This window comes from Pan troglodytes, chromosome X (genome assembly GCF_028858775.2).
Source record: "Pan troglodytes isolate AG18354 chromosome X, NHGRI_mPanTro3-v2.0_pri, whole genome shotgun sequence".
In the NCBI taxonomy this organism is placed as follows: Eukaryota; Metazoa; Chordata; class Mammalia; order Primates; family Hominidae; genus Pan; species Pan troglodytes.
Window position 1 is genome coordinate 48,715,907 of NC_072421.2, and position 6,081 is coordinate 48,721,987.

Genomic DNA, 6,081 nt, shown 5'->3' on the forward strand with positions numbered 1-6,081 from the left:
AATCACTGCTCACTGCAAGCTCCGCCTCCTGGGTTCATGCCATTCTCCTGCCTCAGCCTTCTGAGTAGCTGGGACTACAGGCGCCCGCCACCACTCCCGGCTAATTTTTGGTATTTTTTAGTAGAGATGGGGTTTCACCGTGTCAGCCAGGATGGTCTCGATCTCCTGACCGCGTGATCCGCCCGCCTCAGCCTCCCAAAGTGTTGGGATTACATGCGTGAGCCACTGCGCCCGGCCAATTGTTCATTTTTATTACGGAGTAGTATTCCATGGTATGGATGTACCACAGTTCAACCATTCGCTTATTGCAGGACATATTGATTATTTCCAGCTTTTGGCTATTACAAGTAAAGCTGCTATGAACAATTGTGTACAAGTTTCTGGATGGGCATACATTTTAACTTCTCTGAAGTGTAATTGTTGAATTGTATGGTCACTGCATGTTTAGTTTTATAAGAAACTACCAAACTGCTTTTACCTTCCCAGCAGCACTTAATGAGGTGTCCATTTTCTCTGCATCCTTGTCACCATTTGGTGTTGTCACTGTGTCTTTTATTTTAGCTATTGTAATAAGTGTGTAGTGATACCTCATCGTGGTGTTATTCTGCATCTAGTGAAGCAAATGAGTGTTGAACATCTTTTCATGTGCTTATTTGCTTATTTCCTCTTCAGTGAAATGTATGCTCATATCTTTTCGTAATTTTCTAATTGGATTATTTGTTTTTTTTTTACCTTTGAGTTATGATTATTATTATTATTATTATTTTTAAGGCAGAGTCTCTCTCTGTTACCCAGGCTGGAGTGCAGTGGCATGATCTTGGCTCACTCCAACCTCTGCCTTCCAGGTTCAAGCGATTCTTGTACCTCAGCCTCCCGCGTAGCTGGGATTACAGGCATGCATCAACATGCCTGTCTAATTTTTGTATTTTTAGTAGACATGGGTTTTTGCCATGTTGCCCAGGCTGGTCTCAAACTCCTGGCCTCAAGGGATCTGCCTTCCATCCACCTCGACCTTTCAAAGTGCTGGGATTACACGACTGAGCCACCACACCCGGCCTACGGTTGAGTTTTGAGAGTACTATACATATCCATTATATATTCTGGATGTGAGTCCTTTCTTGGATATGTGGTTTGCAAACATTTTCTCCCAGTCCATACTTTGTTTTTTCATCCTTTTAACAGGGTTTCTTGCAGAGCAAAAGTTTTAAATTGGATGAAATCTAATTTACTTTTTTTCCTTATGGATTATGCTTTTTGAACTGTTCACCATGCCCTAGATCTCAGACGTTTCTCCTATGTTTTCTTGTAAAAGCTTTTTTTTTAGTTTTATATTTCAGATTTAAATATATGATCCACTTGAGTTACTTTTTTGTATAAAGTTATGAAGATTAAGTCTTTTTTTTTTTTTTTTTTTTTTGCCTATGGATATGCAACTGCTCCAGCACTATTTGTTAAGCAGACGATCCTTCCTTCTTTCTGTCTCTTTGTAAAACATCAGTGTGTGGCTATTTCTAGGTTCTCTATTTTGCTCCAGTGATCTATGTGTCTATTCTTCTGCCAATACTACACAGTCTTGATTCCTGTAGCTATATAAGAAGTATTGAAATACGGTAGAGCCATTCCTCCTACCTTATTCTTCTTTTTCAAAAATTGTCTTAGCTATATAATTTTTTTTTTTGATATGGAGTCTCACTCGTGTCACCCAAGCTGGAGGGCAGTGGGGTGATCTCGGCTCACTGCAAACTCTGCCTCCCGGGTTCAAGGGATTCTCCTGTCTCAGCTTCCCGAATAGCTGGCATTACAGGCGTGCACCTCCACACCCGGCTAATTTTTGTATTTTTAGTAGAGACGGGGTTTCGCCATGTTGGCAAGGCTGGTCTCGAACTCCTGACTTCAAGCGATCCGCCCGTCTCGGCCTCCCAAAGTGCTGGGATTACAGGCGTGAGCCACCGTGCCCAGCCCAGCGTTGTCTTAGCTATTGACAATTTGTTACAGCAACAATAAAAAATGAATACATATAGAAACAGATTAGTGAAAAAAAAAAATAGAAAGTCAAGAAACAGACTAAGTTATGTGCAAAATTCAGCATGCATTTCCAAACACTGGGCAAAAGATGGGTTGTACAATAAACGATTGCTTGACAAGTGTCTATCCATTTGAAAAAATAAATATTAAAATACTTACTTTAAACCACATAAAATAATAAATTCTAAAAATTCACTGACTTAAATGTGAAAACGTGAAGCCATAAAGAACTAGACGAAAATTTAGGAAAATATTACAGTGTAAGACATTTTGAGTTGGCATAGGCACTTCCTGACATTACACCAAGGCTATGAACAATGAATCTGACATACTTAAAGATGTAAAAATTAAAGTATCATCTAAGTCAAAAGACACCATAAACAACTGTGTAAAGAGGCAAATTTTGGAGAAAATGGTGAAGCATCCGCAGTAAAAGTAACCATCTCTAATATATGACAAAGCTTTTGCATATCATAAGAGAAATTGGAACAACCCAGTGGAAAACTTCAGGCACGGCACTACTTCACTGTATAGTAGAAAACGATTACGAAATAGAAAGTATGAAAGTAAAATAATAAAGGAAATGGAGAATAGATCCCAGAAGTTTCACCGTTCATCTAGTAGAAGTTCCAGACATACAGAATAGAAAGACTGGGCCGGGCGCAGTGGCTTACGCCTGTAATCCCAGCACTCTGGGAGGCTGAGGCAGGCAGATCACCTGAGGTCAGGAGTTCGAGACCAGCCTGTCCAACATGGCAAAACCCTGTCTCTACTAAAAATACAAAAATTAGCCCGGTGTGGTGGCGGGCGTCTGAAATCCCAGCTACTTGGGAAGCTGAGGCAGGAGAATCAGTTGAACCTGGGAAGCGGAGGTTGCAGTGAGCTGAGGTCTTGCCACTGCACCACACCCTGGGTGACAGAGCAAAACTACGTCACAAAAATGAAAAAAATTAAAAAAAGAATATTAAGACTGGGGAGAAGGCAGTACTTGAAGAAATAATGTTCTAGAATTTTCTGAACTGAACAAAGACACTTTGGGAGGCCGAGATGGGTGGATCGCTTGAGGTCAGGAGTTTGAGACCAGCCTGGCTAACATAAACACTGTCTCTACTAAAAATACAAAAATTAGCTGGGTGTGGTGACGGGTACCTGAAATTCCAGCTACTTGGGAAGCTGAGACAGGAGAATCGCTTGAACACGGGAGGCAGAGACAGCAGTGAGCCGAGATCACCCCACTGCCCTCCAGCTTGGGCGACAAAAGTGAGACTCCTTCTCAAAAAATGTATATGTAGCTAAGACAATTTTTGAAAAAGAAGAATAAGGTGGGAGGAATGGCTCTACCATATTTCAATACTTCTTATATAGCTACAGGAATCAAGACTGTGTAGTATTGGGAGAAGAATAGACACATAGATCACTGGAACAAAATAGAGAACCTGGAAATTGCCCCACACTGATTTTCCCCAAGAGACAAAAAGAAGGAAGGATCGTCTGCTTAACAAATGGTGCTGGAGCAGTTGCATATCCATAGACAAAACAACAACAACAACAACAAACAAACAAACAACAATAAGAAAACACCTAATCTTCATATATATATATATATATATATATACACACATATATTAAAAACTCAAGTGGCTCATAGATTTAAATCTAAAATATAACACTAAAAAAACTTTTACAAGAAAGAGTAGGAGAAACGTCTGAGATCTAGGCATAGTGAACGGTTCAAAAAGCATAATCCATAAGGAAAAAAATAAATTAGATTTCATCCAATTTAAAACTTTTGCTCTGTAGAAACCGCGTTAAAAGGATGAAAAAACAGGGTGTAAACTGGGAGAAAATGTTTGCAAACCACGTATCCAAGAAAGGACTCACATCCAGAATATATAACGGATACGTATAGTACTCTCAAAACTCAACGGTATGCCAGGCGTGGTGGCTCACGCTTGTAATCCCAGCACTTTGGGAGGTCGAGGTGGATGGGGGGTAGATCCCTTGAGGCCAGGAGTTCGAGACCAGCCTGGGCAACATGGCAAAACCCATCTCTACTAAACATACAAAAATTAGACAGGCATGATGGTTCGCACCTGTAATCCCAGCTACGCGGGAGGCTGAGGCATGAGAATCGCTTGAACCTAGGAGGCAGAGGTTGGAGTGAGCCAAGATCATGCCACTGCATTCCAGCCTCGGTAGCAGAGCGAGACTCTGTCTCAAAAACAAAACAACGGTAAAAACAAACAAACAAATAATTCAATTAGAAAATTATGAAGATATATGAACATACATTTCACTGAAGAGGAAATAAGCAAATAAGCACATGAAAGGCTGTTCAACACTTACTTGCTTCACTAGATGCAAATTAAGACCACGATGAGGCATCACTACACACTTATTACAACAGCTAAAATGAAAGACATAGTGACAATACGAAATGCTGGAAAGGATGCACAGAAACTGGACATCTAGTAAAATGCTGCTGGGAGGGTAAAATCTTACAGCCACTCTGGAAAGCAGTTTGGTAGTTTCTTATAAAACTAAACATGCAGTGACCATACAATTCATCAATTACCACTTCATAGAAATTAAAATTTATCCCCATCCAGAAACTTGTACATAATTGTTCATAGCAGCTTTATTTGTAATAGCCAAATAGCCGGATATAATCAATATGTCCAACAATAGGTGAATGGTGAAACTGTGGTACATCCATACCATGTAATACTACTCAGTAATAAAAATGAACCATTGGCCATGCGCGGTGGCTCACACTTGTAATCCCGGTATTTTGGGAAGCCGAGGCAGGCAGATCATGAGGTCAGGAGGCAAGTAGATCATGAGGTCAGGAGTTCGAGACCAGCCTGGCTAATATGGTGAAACCCTGTCTCTACTAATAATACAAAAATCAACTGGGCGTGGTGGCGTGCACCTGTAGTCCCGGCTACTTGGGAGGCTGAGGCACGAGAATCGCTTAAACCCGGGAGGCAGAGGTTGCAGTGAGCCAAAACCGCGCCACTGCGCTCCAGCCTGGGCGACATAGTGAGACTCCATCTCAACAACAACAACAACAACAACAACAACAACAAAAATATGAACTATTGATACACAAATATTAATAGCTTGGATGAATCTCCAGGGAATTATGCTGAGTGAAACAAGCCTCTAAAATGTTATATACTATGAGATTTCATTTGTACAGCATTGTAGAAAAGATAAAATTGTAGAAATGAAAAATAGATTAGTGGTTGTCAGGGGTTAGGGATGGTGGATAGGAGGAGAGTGAGTATTACTAAAAATGAGTAGCACAAGGGATGGCATTGTGGTGATGGCAATGGTCTGTACCTTTTTTTTTTTTTTTATTCCAAGACTGAGTCTCACTTTGTCACCCAGGCTGGAACGCAGTGGCAGGCTCTCGGCTCACTGCAACCTCTGCCTCCCAGGTTTGAGCCATTCACCTGTCTCAGACTCCCATGTAGCTGGGTATACAGGCACGTGCCACCACGCCTGGCTAACTTTTGTATTTTTAGTAGAGACGGGGTTTCACCATCTTGGCAGGCTGGTCTCGAACTCCTGACCTCAAGTGATCTGCCTACCTTGGCCTACCAATGTGCTGGGATTACAGGCGTGAACCACTGCACCTGGCCATGTTCTGTATCTTTTTTTTTTTTCTGAAATATAAGCTTTATTTTAAATTTAAAGAAATATTAAAAATAAACGTTTTTTACAAATTATAATCAAGCACTCAAAACAATTTAGGAATTTTAAACATAATTCTTAATTCAAAATAATGACAACCATAGAATACATTCTGGTGTTCGCCAATATGAAGTTTACTTAATATTAGTACTTTACATATGACTAACCATTCATCCTTCCTAAAATTCAATGATAACAGTGATTTGACTTTACAAGGTGAAGCCTTTTATGTAATACTCCATAGATAACTTTTTCAAATACAAAACATTTATACCAGCAAGGAAATTATAAAAACATATATAAAGTATACTGAAGGACGTGATTTAAAGGCTGTTCTGTATACATAGATATGTTTTA